Source organism: Mustela erminea, chromosome 2 (genome assembly GCF_009829155.1).
Source record: "Mustela erminea isolate mMusErm1 chromosome 2, mMusErm1.Pri, whole genome shotgun sequence".
NCBI lineage: Eukaryota > Metazoa > Chordata > Mammalia > Carnivora > Mustelidae > Mustela > Mustela erminea.
Genome location: NC_045615.1, coordinates 60,759,698 through 60,775,325, shown reverse-complemented (window position 1 = coordinate 60,775,325; position 15,628 = coordinate 60,759,698). Strand labels below are relative to the sequence as shown.

The 15,628-nt window shown below is 39.8% G+C and overlaps 1 long non-coding RNA gene across 1 annotated transcript; it reads left to right on the top strand.

The window, feature by feature from the left end:
• Window positions 1-8: 8 nt before the first annotated feature.
• Window positions 9-14,964, top strand: LOC116584542. The gene is made up of 2 exons (XR_004283223.1): window positions 9-248; window positions 14,662-14,964. It is a non-coding gene; the product is annotated as an uncharacterized LOC116584542 (long non-coding RNA).
• The last annotated feature ends 664 nt before the right edge of the window (window positions 14,965-15,628 follow it).

Below are 15,628 nucleotides of genomic sequence, written 5' to 3'. Positions count from 1 at the left end.
CGCCGATTGGCAGCCGGCGAGTGACGTGCGCGCGCCGCGGACGCCAAGGGAGAGCGCGCGGCCGCGAGGTGTGGAGTCGCGGCAGGGATGAGTAACGAGGCCCTCCGGGGAATCTCGGTTTTGAAGAGGGCGCGCGTGCACGTTGGGCCCTTCGCATCTGTAGACGCTCGAGGCCCGCAGAAAGGATACTGTGGCCGATGAGGTAAAGCATGTGAGGGTGCTTTGTAACCGGAAAGCGCCTTTCAAAAGTGAGTTGCTCCTGGCGTCGGTTTTTACGTTGGCGTCTCGTCCCGGCCCCTTTCTTCCCGGAACCGGTCGGGTGCCGGGGCCCTAGGATTGCAAGCTCACCACGACCACCCTCCCCGCCACCCTGCGGTGCCTGACTCCGTTCCCTCACCCCAAGAAGCCAGGTTTAAAGAAAAGGTTAGGGGCGCCTGGGTGGCTCAGTGGGTTAAGCCGCTGCCTTCGGCGCAGGTCATGATCTCAGGGTCCTGGGATCTAGCCCTGCATCGGGCTCTCTGCTCAGCGGGGAGTCTGCTTCCTCCTCTCTCTCTGCCTGCCTCTGCCTATTTGTGATCTCTGTCAAATAAATAAATAAAATATTAAAAAAAAAGTTAACATACTCAAACGACGAACTGTTTAAAGCTAGCCATTAGGCAGTTTTGTGTAACCCTGAGGGGTTTTTTGCTCCTTAGATTTGTTTTTTTTTTTTTTTTTTTACATTTTATTTATTTATTTCACAGACAGAGAACACAAGTAGGCAGAGAGGCAGGGGGAAGCAGGTTCCTGCTGAGCAGAGAGCCCGATGGGGGCTCGATGCCAGCACGCTGGGATCATGACCTGAGCCAAAGGCAGAGGCCCAACCCACTGAGCCACCCAGGCACCCCTGCTCCTTATATTTGACCCGCGGTAGTCCTGATTTAGATACTTTAAGTTCCTTCTGCCCATCTTTTTTCTTTTTTCAGTTAACTAAAACTAGGAAAGTGGTAAAAGAATATAAACCTTTCAAGTGACTTTCATGTTGTACAATTTCTGCTACAAGCTAAAGTATCTGTGAAGTTCTTTAATTTTAATTGCTTATTAATATCTTTTTTTAAATTTTATTTATTTGACAGAGATCACAGGTAGGCAGAGAGGCAGGCAGAGAGAGAGGGGGAAGCAGGCTCCCTGCTGAGCAGAGAACCCGACGCGGGACTCGATCCCAGGACCCTGAGATCATGACCTGAGCCGAAGGCAGAGGTTTTAACCCACTGAGGCATCCAGACGCCCAATATCTTTTTTTTTTTAATTTAAGAAAGCTACACTTCCTTGCAGCGCTTTCCTTGGCATGACTTTGTTTCCTATTTTTACTGAAGTGAAATATCTGAAGTAATGCATGTGCTGGTTGCATGTTGTGTATGTGGTGTGCTGTCTTATGCCTCCTTAACCGTTCTGTATCCCACCTGACCAATAGTGGTATGTAATACCAACGAACTGCCGACGGTGCAATATTTCATTTTGTGTGACTTAATATAACAGCCAGTTGTAATAAATACGTTTCCTTCTTTATTTTTCCCTTGGTATTTTCATTGTAAAGTGAGAAAGAGAAGGCATTTTTTTAAAGTAACATTTTGTTTTCTGGAATCTTTAATATGTGGTTGTTTTTAGCCAAAAAATAAATAACCGTCAGTAAAAGAGTTAGATGAAATCTAGATTAACCAATTTTCTATCATTTACCCTGTTCAAAATACAATTACAGTGGACTTTCAATGAAAATGTTTAGATACAAATTCATGAACCAGAGCAATATAGAAGGTTATATACAAAGTGATGATCAAAAGGTTGTTTACGGGGGCGCCTGGGTGGCTCAGTGGGTTAAGCCACTGCCTTCGGCTCAGGTGGTGATCTCAGGGTCCTGGAATCGAGCCCCGCGTCGGGCTCTCCGCCCAGCGGGGAGCCTGCTTCCTCCTCTCTCTCTGCCTGCTTATGATCTCTCTCTGTCAAATAAATAAACAAAATCTTAAAAAAAAAAAAGTTGTTTATGTTAGGATTTCTTTTCAGTTTCCTTTTGAGAGCTTACTGTTGGTTTGGTGAAAGTAGGACCCTGAAGCTTGTTTACTATGAATATGATATTCTCAGATATCCTCGTCTCTGGATTGTTCTTTTAGAGGTTATCTTTATTATTTTCTTAAAGATTTTATTTGTTTTTATTGTTTGACAGCACAAGCAGAGGGAGCTGCAGGCAGAGGGAGAGGGGGAAGCAGGCTCTCCAGGGAGCAGGGAGCACCAAGAGGGACTTGATCCCAGGGTCCTGGGATCATGACCTGAGTCTAAGAAGGCTCTTAACTATCTGAGCCACACAGGCGCCCCTTAGGGGTTATCTTTAATTTCTGTTGATCAGATGTAGAAGTACCCTTGGAGAGATGATTGACCTAGGGGTGGGTTGGGAGTGAGGCAAATTAGGGGAAGAAAAGATTGGAGATAACCTCTAAATACTTATTTGTTTTGTTTTGTTTAGATTTTATTTATATTTGACAGATCACAAGTAGGCAGAGAGGCAGGCATAGAGAGAGGGGGAGCAGGCTTCTTGCTGAGCAGATAGCTGGATGCGGGCCCTCATCCCAGGACCCTGAGATCATGACCTGAGCCGAAGGCAGAGGCTTAACCTACTGAGCCACCCAGGTGCCCTAAATACTTTTTTCTTAATTAGAGGCTTTGTAGCCTTGACAAGGGCAAAAAGCAAGCTGTGTTGAGGGAGATTCTTTAGGCTTCTAAGGTTTTTTCTTTAAGAGAATTAAAAAATAAATGCTTAAGAGATACAGCGTAGTAAAATGTTAGGGTGCCAAAGGTAGAATCTGATGTGACAACTGTGCAGATCAGTATATGTGGGATATCTCCAACACCTGAGAGAGCTTCGTTGTGCCCCTTCCAACCATGTCTCCTTACCCCACCACCACTACTATTCTGTCTTGCTTTACATGTTCTTGGACTTCATATAAAAGGAGTTATACAATATACATAGTTCTTCTTTTGTGATTGGCTTTCCTGAGCAGTTTATGTGGATAGCTGGCTTGCTGTTTCCAAGTAGAGGAAATGTAATGAGTGGAAGTCTTATCCCCATATCTATCTTTTTTTTTTTTAAGATTTTATTTATTTGTCAGAGAGAAGGAAAGAGAGAGAGAGAGCACGTAAGCAGGCAGAGAGGCAGGGAGAGAAGCAGGCTCCCTGCCGAGCAAGGAGCCCAATGCGGGGCTCGATCCCAGGACTCTGGGATCATAACCTGAGCCTAAGGCAGTGGCTTAACCCACTGAGCCACCCAGGGGTCCCCCTCCCCATATCTATCTTATCTTACCTTTTCTCTTTCTTTCTTTCTCTAATCTTATAATTCAGAGGAGATGCATTACACAAACTACATTAATGTATAAAAGGTGATAGTTTCCTAACCCCACCAATAAAATTCTTACTGTGTATTTTAGGGAATATTTTCTTAAATTCCTTTTACTTTCAAATATAAATCTTGTTTCATTCATATCTTACTTTGCATTTCATTTCCACAACCCTGCCTTCTTGGTAGTATGTGAAACAGAGGGACTGAAAATAATATCCTACACAGAAGTGACAGGCTTATCTAACCACTTTCTGACATGGTGTCCAACAAAATCTGGTTTTATTAGTATTTGTATCTTAGATTTAGATGCCATTTTTAAAAGCCATAAAGATATTTTATGGTTAGAAAAGAACAGACAAAATAATATGTGAATAAAGCTAAAGGAGTTATAATTTAGTGTTAAGAATTTGAATGAAGATTGGTAAATTCTCTGCCTACTTTGTGTCCTAGCTAGACCCAAGTCTCTAATTTCTTTACAAGTTTCCTTCTGTAAGCTCATCTAGGCCCATGAATTCAAATGTGATCAGTATGTTGACCTAGCCCAGATCTCTAATCCCAACCCAGATTTCTCTTGTATAGCAGTCCCAAATGCCTCCTGGATATCTCTGTGCATCTTTACTCATTTTACTAATGCTTTGCACATCTTTTTCATTGATTTATGTTTTCTGTAAAATAATACCTTGTTGGTTATATTGGTTACCTGTCTTCTTCCAGTTTAAGACTTTTCTCTGACCTTTGTTTGTGGTGTCTTTTCTTATACTGAAATTTAGTTTTAATGTAGTCAGATTTATCTTTTCCATTATATTTTGTGCTTTGGAGATCTTGTTTAAGAAATCTTTTCCTACTTCAAAATAACAAAGATTTTTATCTATCTTTTTACTAAAAGTTTAAAACTCTTATTCTTCATATTTACGTTTTTAATCAACTTATTTTTGTGCATGAGGTAGGGATCTAATTTTATTTTATTTTATTTATATATGTACAATCGTTCTAGAAGCATTTATTGAATAATTTAACTTTTATTTTATGTCACTCATCTCAGAACAGGTTTCTACACATATGTGGGTAGTTTTCCATCAGTCAATTTGTATGACTTCTGTGACATTACCACAGTATTATAATTGCTACAGATTTATAATAAGTGTTAATATCCAGGAGGATATTAACAGCAGTTAATAATCCACATATTTTTTCAAAATTATCTTGGAAATGCCAGTTATAGATAACTCTATATAAATTTTAGAGTTTTGTTAAGATCTATTGAAAAAACGTAAGAGTTTTATTGAAAAATTGTTAGAACCTCAGTTTCTCCCCTAATATGCCTATATTAATGGTTGTTATGACTAGATAAAATTAATCGTTTTCATGTGCTTAATGAATGGTTGCTGTCATTTGTATCATCATCATCATCATCATCAGTGAATGAGCCTTTTCTCTGGCTTTGAGATCTTAAATTCAAAAATACTACCTTCTGACCACAACCTACTATAGCTCTTTATACATCTTCCACTCCCTTACTCCTACTAAACTTATTCTTTGACTTTATCAAGATATTTAGTGTTGAAACTCTTTTTCTAGTCTGTCAGTCCATTCCTGGATTTATTTACTTTTTTCATTCCTTCAGATCTTCAGTATTTTACATTACTTATTTATTAAGCTTTCTAATTGTTACTACCATGCTTATTTTAAGCTTTGATGACTCTGAATTTTAGTTAACAGATAAGCTCTTCTCACCAGCATCTCTAGATGTGGCTGTAATTCCTCCTATAGTTAACATTTGCCCGGCTCTCCAAGTCTTCTGCACCCTGTGTTCTAGAGCTCATCCTCCAAGACCTTGCTTCATCAGTTACCATCTCAAATTTTCATTTTTCTTTCTCTACTGGCCCCACAAACTGTTGATCTCCAGGCTTTTAGATTTCACCAGTAATTTTTTTAGTTGAGATAATCAACATAGGTTTGCCAACTTTTTATTTTGTCAAGAAAAGATACTTAAAAGCAATATAACAAAAAACTACTATCACCTATTACTAGAAGGTAACATAACAGTAAGACCATAGACTTTAGAGCTAGACTGTTTAGAATTTTGGCTCTGCCAAAATAAATTCTGTGACCTATAAAAATACAGATAATACCTACCTCTTAAGGCTGTATTGTATATACTAGTTTAGTGGATTAATACATACAAAGCAACTAAACCCACTTGGCACATACACATGCACAGTTGCATTATCTTCTCTCTTACATCACTGTTAGCACATCTTGTTTATTATAGCTACACTTGGTTTTTTACCATGGCTGCTGTACGTCTGTGTGGTCAGTGTGATGATAGTGCATGTGTCAGTGCTAATCATATGTGGCTGTTGGGGATCTTATTAAGATTGCTTAAAATGCTTCAAGGGGACCACGTGCACATTTCTATAAAGATAGCAAGTAGAGAGACAAAGAGTAGATTGTACAAGTTTATAGAGAAAAAAAACAGGTTTCATATGAGGCACACAAAGGTAAACGTGTTGGACTTCTCAGTAACAACTCTGGAAACAAAAGGGTAACAGAGCAGTGCTTCAGAATTCTAAGGGAAAATTAATTCTAGTCTAGAATTCTATATAAGCCAACCTACTTATCAGTTATGAGACTAGAATAAAGTTATGTTCAAACCTAAAAGGTCTCACACTCCGTACATCCTCTCTCAAAAAGCTAATAGAGAATGTGTACCACCTAAATGAGGATTATATCAGGAAAAAGCAGGGCATGTTAGTAAGGAAATATGAAATCCAGAATAAGAGAGAGGTAAGGGAATTGCATTTGATGGATTGGAACAGTAAGATGAAATTAATGGAACACCTAACACAAGGATAGCTTTTTACCGTGCATCACTTTATTATGCTTCACAGATACTGTATTTTTTATAAACTGAAGGTTTGTGGCAGCCCTGCACAGAGCAAGTCTCTCAGCACTGTTTTTCCAGCAGCATTTGCTCACTTTGTGTTTCTGTCACATTTTGGTAATTCTCACAATATTTCAAATTTCATTATTATTTGTCTTGGTGATCTGTGATCAGTGATTATGACTCACTGGAAGCTCAGATGATGGTTAGCATTTTTAATAATAAAGGATTTTTAATTAAGGTATGTACATTGTTTGATGTAATGCTATTGCATGTTTAGTAGATTATAGTACAGAGTAAACCTAACTTTTATATTGAGTGGGAAACCAAAAAAATTATTTGACTCACTTTATTGAGATACTTGCCTTATTATGGTGGTGGAACTGAACCCACTTATATTGCTTAGATGTGCCTGTATGTCTGAACAGATTATTTGCAGGCTTTCCCTCTTGGGTTGCAGTTTGGGGTTAAATGAATGATTTAGAAACTAAGCAGATTCTTAAAAAGATTTTTTCTTAAACTTTATTCAAACATTTTTTTTTAAAGATTTTATTTATTTATTTGACAGAAATAACAAGTAGATGGAGAGGCAGGCAGAGAGAGAAAGAGAGGGAAGCAGGCTCCCCGCTGAGCAGAGAGCCCGATGCGGGACTCGATCCCAGGACCCTGAGATCATGACCTGAGCCGAAGGCAGCGGCTTAACCCACTGAGCCACCCAGGCGCCCTTATTCAAACATTTTTAAAGGGATAAACAAAATTTATTAAAAAGAGTGTTTTGATTTTGGCATTTGGTGTCACATTATACTTCCCCTTTCTTCTTGAGGAACCACATTTTAACTGCTTTGTCTTACCCACAGTTCTAAGAGGAAATGCAACAAACTGGAAATAAAGGCAAAATTAGAGAAACAAAACTGGTGTTGGTAAATTAATAACATATGGTAAAACTTTAAAACCATCTTCCATAGTACTTCCTAGTACTAAAAACAAGCAGATTGCCTAATGGGAAATTCCTAGAAATTCCTAGAGACATGTGGTGGACTAGAGTGAGCTTTGAAAAAACCTTTCTACTCTATAATTCTTTTTTTTTTTTTTTTAAGATTTTATTTATTATTTATTTGACAGACAGAGATCACAAGTAGGCAGAGAGGCAGGCAGAGAGAGAGAGGAGGAAGCAGGCTCCCCGCTGAGCAGAGAGCCCGATGTGGGGCTCGATCCCGACCATGACCCGAGCTGAAGACAGAGGCTTTAACCCACTGAGCCACCCAGGTGCCCCTAAAATTCTGTAAGTGTATAGAGTTCTTCCTCAATTTATGATGGGTTTGTGCCACAACAAAGCCATCGTAAGTTGAAAATACTGTAATTTGCAAATGCATTTAATACACCTAACCTAATGAATATCATGCTTAGTCTAGCTTACCTTAAACATGCTTAGCACACTTACATTAACCTATAGTTAGGCAGGATTATCTAACACAAAGCCTCGTTTATACCAAATATCTCACCTAATTTATTGGATACTGTATTGAAGGTGAAAAATAGAGTAGTTGTATTGGTGCAGAATATCTGTACATGTATTGGTTGTTGCTGGTGATTTCGTGGCTGGCTGGGAGCTGTGGCTCCTGCCACTGCCCAGGATCACTAGAGCGTATCGTTGTCACTATCACTAGCCCAGATGAAAGTCCTAATTCAACATTTGAAGTACAGTTTCTGCTGAATACACCTTGTTTTTGCTTTATTATAAAGTTGAAAAATTGTGAGTCAAACAATACTGTATTGACATGCCACTTTTGCAGTCACTGACTAGAAAAAGATTACAATTAAGAAGTAAATGCAGGGGCGCCTGGGTGGCTCAGTGGGTTAAGCCACTGCCTTCGGCTCAGGTCATGATCTCAGGGTCCTGGGATCGAGTCCCGCATCGGGCTCTCTGCTCGGCAGGGAGCCTGCTTCCTCCTCTCTCTCTCTCTCTGCCTGCCTCTCTGCCTACTTGTGATCTCTCTCTGTCAAATAAATAAATAAAATCTTTAAAAAAAAAAAAAAGAAGTAAATGCAAACATAATAAATGCAACATATATAATAAAAAGCTTGATTCTGTAGACTTTTGAAGTTTCTTTTTCTTTTTTGGAAGCCACCTTTCTTTGCCATAGAAATTCCATATATACTGTAATCTTCATAGGTAATCATTAAAATAACAGATTCTTAATTACCTCATAAGTTTATGGAACTAGCCTACTCCAAGTGTGATCAATTGGGCAGTAAAGAAAACAGGAAACAAATGCTTTGTGATAATACTGTTGTGCATAGCATAAATTTGAGATAACTGAATTGTGTATGGAATCGTGCTATTTAGATTAAAAGCACCCATTAATATCTTGTTGATGACCGATTTGTTAAGGACATATCTAGGTAAAAAAAAAAACCTATAAGTAAATGGTTTAAGAATATAAGCAACACCAAGTATAGTAGATTAATGATTTCCTGATTCTTCCATGTCCTGTTAACTTACAAAATATTCAACATGTCAGTTATGACTGTTTACATCTTTGCAGCTATATTTCCTTTTTGTTCTCATAATTCTTAAGCATATTGGGTTTTTTTTTAGTGGGGGTGGAGGGAATGCCTGGGTGGCTCAATCAGTTAATCTGCCTTTGGCTCAGGTCATGAATCCAGGGTCCTGGGAACAAGCCCCATATAGAGCCCTCTGCTCAGCAGGGACCCTTCTCCCTCTCCCTCTGCTCCTCCCTCCTCCCACTCCTGTGCCCTGTGTTCGTTCTCTCTCTCTCTCTCTGTCAAATAAAATCTTTAAAAAGAAAAACATTTTTTTAATGTGCTACCCTTGATTAATGTGATATTTTTAACAGATTACTTCTTTAAATCACAAATTTTAAGTTTCACTTAAGGCTTCTGGGGCACTTGGGTGGCTCAGTCAGTTAAGCATCGAACTCTTGATCTCAGCTCAGGATTTGATCTGAGGCTCATGAATTCAGGCCCCAGGTTGGGCTCTATAAAGCCTACTAAATGAAGCCCACTAAAACAAAAGAACACAGTAGATTCCACTTAAGATTTCCAAGGTGCAGTATTAGCAAATCTTTTCAAAATAATTTATTTTGCTATTTCAGAACTAATCAGTTTATGCTTGGGCCATAGCTACAACCTGCCTAATATTTGACCTATAGCCTCCAACTCTAAAATAGCCTATACAGAGCTTTACAAAAATAGTTTACAAAATAGTTTTTCTAAATGAAATTTTTTTAATAGGTTTTTTTTCTTGGAGCAATTCTATGTTTACAAAAAAATTGGGCAGAAAATATAGAGTTCCTACATCACACATAATATTCTCCTATTATTAATATCTTGTATTAATGTGTATTAGTGGTATATTTGTTACCTTTGATAAGCCAATGTTGATATATTAGTATTAATTAAAGTCCTTAGTTTACAGTAGGGTTCACTCTCTTTTGTACAGTTCTGTAGGTTTTGACAAATGCATAATATTATGGACCCAGCATTACAGGATCATACAGAATAGTTTCACTCACCTAAAAATGCCCTCTGTTCCTCCGTTGTTCATCCCCACTCTCCACCAACCCCTGGCAACCAACAGTCTCTTGTTTTTAACCACTGATCTTTTTATTACCTCTATAATTCTGCCTCCTAAAAGAAATTCTTAGTGTAATTTAAAACCTCAGTCTCTGGAGTAGATCCAAATGTGGGAAAAGAAAAAGCAGGCTGCAGAAAACATGTATTCTATTTATAAATTTTTTAAACCATGCATATATACATATTTGATTATACATAGAAAATTTCTGGAAGGATACATAGAAAAATAACTACTTCTATGTAAAGGATAATGGGGGGGGTTTGATGAGGTCTTTTATTTCTGCTTTACTTCTGTTTTGATTGTCATACCATCTACAAATACTATTTTGTAATTGAAAATATTTTAAATGTTACATTTTTCAAACGTGAAAGCCCTAGGTACCACAAGGGGAAAAATCTAGAGATTGTAGCTACATAAAGATATTCTGTACCTCAAAAGCATCATAAAATCTGATCAGCCCTTCTATCTTTATCCATCTATGATATACTTTTTAAAAATTTTATTTCAGGGGCACCCGGGTGGCTCAGTGGGTTAAAGCCTCTGCCTTTGGCTTGGGTCGTGATTCCAGGGTCCTGGGATCGAGCCCTGAATCGGGCTCTCTGCTCAGCAGGGAGCCTGCTTCCTCCTCTCTCTGCCTACCTCTCTGCCTACTTGTAATCTCTGTCAAATAAATAAATAAAATCTTTAAAAAAATGTTTATTTCATTTTAATTTATCTATGTTGTTCTTTAAACTCATATTTCCATACCTAAGAGTCTCCCATGGCTTTTTAATGATTTCTTGTTCCTTCTTTATATATTACTAACCTCCCACTCAGCATCCTCTTGATTCCTATTTTAAACTTAGTTTCTTTTTTTTTTTTTTTTTAAGATTTTATTTATTTGACAGAGATCACAAGTAGGCAGAGAGGCAGGCAGGCAGAGAGGGGAAAAGCAGGCTCCCTGGTGAGCAGAGAGCCTGATGCAGGGCTCGATCCCAGGATCCTGGGATCATGACCTGAGCTGAAGGCAGAGGCTTTAAACCACTGAGCCATCCAGGCGCCCCTAGGCTTAGTTTCTTTTTAAAATGGTGATCCTTTTCAGCATTCCCAATCGGCTTTATCCTACTTTATTTTATAGCAAATACTACTTTCTAAAACGTTTTATTCCTTAGATAGTAAGTTGTTTGATGTTTTTGTCTCTGTCCCTCATGCCATTTCCTACCACTGAAAATAAAACACACAAGAAGAAAGTTTTTTGTCTGTCTTATTCACTGATGAATCCTCAGTGCCTGACACTAGCAGGTGCTCAGTAAAAATTTGTTGAATGATTAATTGAATTGTTTTTTAATTCTTAAACTTAAAACGTGTTTTAAAATACCTATATGCCTATAGTTCTGCTTCAGTTGGTATATGTTATGTAATTTGCTGTGTTACATAATGATCATACTCAGGTGTCTAGATATTTGGTTCATTAGCTTATATTCTCTACTACCTTTTTTTTTTTTTAAAGATTTAATTTACTTGAGAGCGCAACCTAGAGAGAGCATGAGTAGGGGTGGGGTTGAAGGTAGGTGGAGGAGCAGAGGGAGAGAGAGAAATAGGGAGCCTGATATGGGACTCCATCCCAAGGCCCTGAGATCATGACCTGAGCCAAAGGCAGACACTTAACTGAGCTACCCGGGTGCCCCTCTGCTACCCTTTCTGATAATGGATATGGAGGAAGAGAAAAAGAGCAGACCCTAGCTTTTATCCCTTCCCACAAGTTTAAAGACTAGAGAGCAGAGAGCTCCAGGTACCACAGAGGAGCTATAGTGCTTTATCTCTGTTGCTACTGTTGACTAGTTCTCTAGTGAGGATTTACCTTAAAACTCACAAGCTAGGGGTGCCTGGGTGGCTCAGTTGGTTAGGCAACTGCCTTCGGCTCAGGTCACCATTCCAGGGTCTTGGGATCCAGCCCCGTATTGGGCTCCCTGCTCATTGGGGAGTCTGCTTCTCCCTCTCCCTCTGCTGCTGTGCCTGCTTATGCTCTCTTGTTCTCTGTCAAATAAATAAATAAAATATTTATGGGACGCCTGGGTGGCTCAGTTGGTTGGACGACTGCCTTCGGCTCAGGTCATGATCCCGGAGTCCCGGGATCGAGTCCCGCATCAGGCTCCCAGCTCTATGGGGAGTCTGCTTCGCTCTCTGACCTTCTCCTCGCTCATGCTCTCTCTCACTGTTTCTCTCTCAAATAAATAAATAAAATCTTTAAAAAAAAAAAAAAAAAATCTTTAAAAAAAAAAAAAAAAAAACAGGCACCTGGGTGGCTCAGTCATTAAGCGTCTACCTTCAGCTCTGTTCATGATCCCGGGTTTCTGGGATCAAGCCCTGAGTCAGACTTCCTGCTCGGCGGGAAACCTGCTTCTCCCTCTCCCACTCCCCTTGCTTATGTTCGCCCTCTCGCTGTCTCTCTGTCAAATAAACAAAATCTTTAAAAAATTGAAAAAGGGGCGCCTGGGTGGCTCAGTAGGTTAAAGCCCCTGCCTTCGGCTTAGGTCATGATCCCAGGGTCCTGGCATACCATGAGGAGGGAGTACAAAGTTTCCTTAGATATTCTCTTTTCACCAAGTCATTAAGAAGCGCTTTGGTGATAGGAGCATCAGCATTCCCAAAGAGCTCTGAAGCGGCTGTCCTCTGTCAAAATGATGGTGATGAATGCTGTGGTAGAATTGTTTCCTAATCTCAAAGAGAATAATGCCATCCCAAAGTGGCAAAGCCCACATGATGGCATATAACAACCAGACACACGGTGGACACGATTACCATAAGTCAAAAAAGAAAAGTTAGTCAGATTGTTTTGACCTGCAGGGAAAGAAGGATAATGACCAAATGATAACAAAGTCCCTAGAAATGAAATGGCTTAAGTAGGACATGAGGTGCTGCTTGACATATATAGGTGGGAAAATTCTGAACAAACTTGTGTTGTCCTAGTGAAATTTGAAGACTCCCATCCGATTCACAGACCTGGAACTCCTTGATAATGGAAGGAGACTGGGTCCCTGTGAAGAAGTACCCAGCAGTGCAGCCACAGTTGTATAACCATAAACCTTCCCCTTGTCCAGTGGTTTCCAGACTTGTCTATACTTTAGAACACCTGAGAATTCTAAAGAACATACTCCAAACCAATTAAATCTTAATTTTAGGGAGTGAGATCCAGGCACTGATACTTTTTAAAACTCCCCTGATAAATTCTGTGAGAATTTAGGGGATCACTGCCATAATCCTTCTCTAGTGGCCACTTACTGAAGAAAGAAAAATACCAGACCTCCTGAGGCTTATTAGATACTGCCTCTTAATATCTGTTGATACCGGGGCGCCTGGGTGGCTCAGTGGGTTAAGCCGCTGCCTTCGGCTCGGGTCATGATCTCAGGGTCCTGGGATCGAGTCCCACATCGGGCTCTCTGCTCGGCGGGGAGCCTGCTTCCTCCTCTCTCTCTCTCTGCTTGCCTCTCTGCCTACTTGTGATCTCTCTCTGTCAAATAAATAAATAAATAAAAATCTTTAAAAAAAAAAAAAATCTGTTGATACCTAGAGACCCCAAACACCATCCTGGACAACTGGTTGAAATAGAAAGTCAAGTGATGGATATAGTCTTGGCCTGAGTCTGGGTAACAGTGAGTCCAGGAAGACCCATATTGTGGCTATTTCTCCAGTCCTAGAAGTGTAGTAAGAGTAGATACATTTTAATAACCAAAGCAGTGTTCATTTTGTTTTCCTGACCAATGGAGTGACTGCTGTTACAGTAGGAAGGGCTATATAGGTGCTCATAACTGCTTGCTACCACTCTCACACTAAGACTATATACAGAAAGTACCACATCCTGGGGAGCTCATGCTGGAATAGTGATTCATACCACATTCCCACTTAAATTCCTTTTGTGGTCACCAGATGAGTCATAGGGAATGACAGTGTAAAAACCAGACGGGTAGTAAAGAATGACTGGATTACTGCAGAGTTTGGTCAGGCGGAGATGCCAGTGGTAGTTGCTGTTCTCAGTGTGGGATCTTCACTGGAGGAAATTAATACAGAGTTTGACATGATATATAGATTTTGGTCTGGAAGTGCCCCCTTCACTCCATTCCAGTTAGTGAGGGAAGTCAGAAATAGATCACACTGAACTGCCAGGGACAGAGTGGGCCCTTACTGTTTTGTTGCAGGGCTGTGTCAGCTTTCTGTTCTGTGGTGTGAAGGGACCTTGATCATCTTGCTATGTCATAGAATGTTTACAGTAGTCTATTAGAAAAATGAATGTTAAATGAACCCCATGAGCAGGAAGTAGTAATAAGCACTCCACATGTTTTGGTAAGACCCATGCACGCAACATTAAGGTGCAAGAAAAACCCTGTAAAACTTCTAGGACCTGTCACAAATTTCTAGGAGTCCAATGTCCTGAGACATGTTAGGTTATCCATTCAAGTAAGTGACAGTGTGTTGTGTTTTTCATCACAAGCAATAAAGAAAAAGGCAAAACATATGGCAGACCTTCTTGGGTTCTGAAGACAACAAAAGAGGACATTTGGGTGGCCTCCTCTAACCTATTTTCTGGGGAACTGTAGTTTTCAGTGGAGCCCAGGGCAAACTATCTTGCCAGTTGGACCTTGTGATTGGGCAAATTCAGTGGTATTGGAAATTCATGTGGTAGAAATGTTATATGAAGCCTCTGATAAGTGCCAATAGGAGAATTACAACACGGATTCCTTGGTTTTTGAGTAAAGATCTATTTTCCTCAACCAGTGTTTTGTTTTGTTTTGTTTTGTTTTGTTTTGTTTTGTTTTGTTTTGTTTTGTTGAAAAGTAGCTCCTGATTTGCTGCTGGTACCTGGTAGAGATGGAACACTTGACCATGCGACATCAAGTGACTGTGTGAATAATCAAACCAACCATCATGACCTGGTGTTATCTGATTCACCAGACCATACAACTGATGAGCACAACAGCATTCCGCGCCCTACAAGACTGGGAACACCGTCACAACTAATCTGAACAAGCAGGTGACTCAGACTATTAGTACCCGCCCCTATTCCTTTAGCACTTCTCCCCCAATCCATATAAACTGGCTTCAAAAGAGTTCCTCTAACCAATTAATGGAAGAGAGAAACGTTTGTTTGTGGTATGTTTGTTTTTTAAAGATATTTATTTATTTATTCATCAGAGATGGAGAGAGAGAGAGGCAGAGGGAGAAGCAGGCTCCCCACGGGGTAGGGAACCCAGTGCAGAGCTCAGTCCCAGGACCGTGGGATTATGACCTGAATTGAAGGCAGCCACTTAACCCACTGAGCCACCCAGGCGCCCCTTGGTCTTATTAATTCAAAAAAGGGCCTGCAGTGAGCTTGCAATAACTGGGTGTGAGTGGTCACTATACAACATCACTCATTAGGGGCCTTAAAACACAACAGTAAAAAGAAATCCTTTCATTGAGAAGAACTTTAGGAGACGATGGCCTGAGGTAAGGGTTCGTTTTTAATGGCTTATGAGTTGAAGGCCTGGACAAGAGCTTAGAACAAACTGGAAAACTGATTCAGTTTATGGGGCTAGCCAAGAGACAATAACCTGCAAATTAAGGATGCTGACCAATGGAATGAAGTATATGCTTAACACCAATAATCAATATATAGTGCTATTTTAACCAGAAAGTACACATAGTGGAGATGAGAGTGGCTCCTCTATTTTATACATGTCTAATTAAAAAAAAAAAAATTGGCATTACGTTTTCTACAAGAAATTACAGATCCACAAAACTAAGTGAACCACAAGTAGGAAAA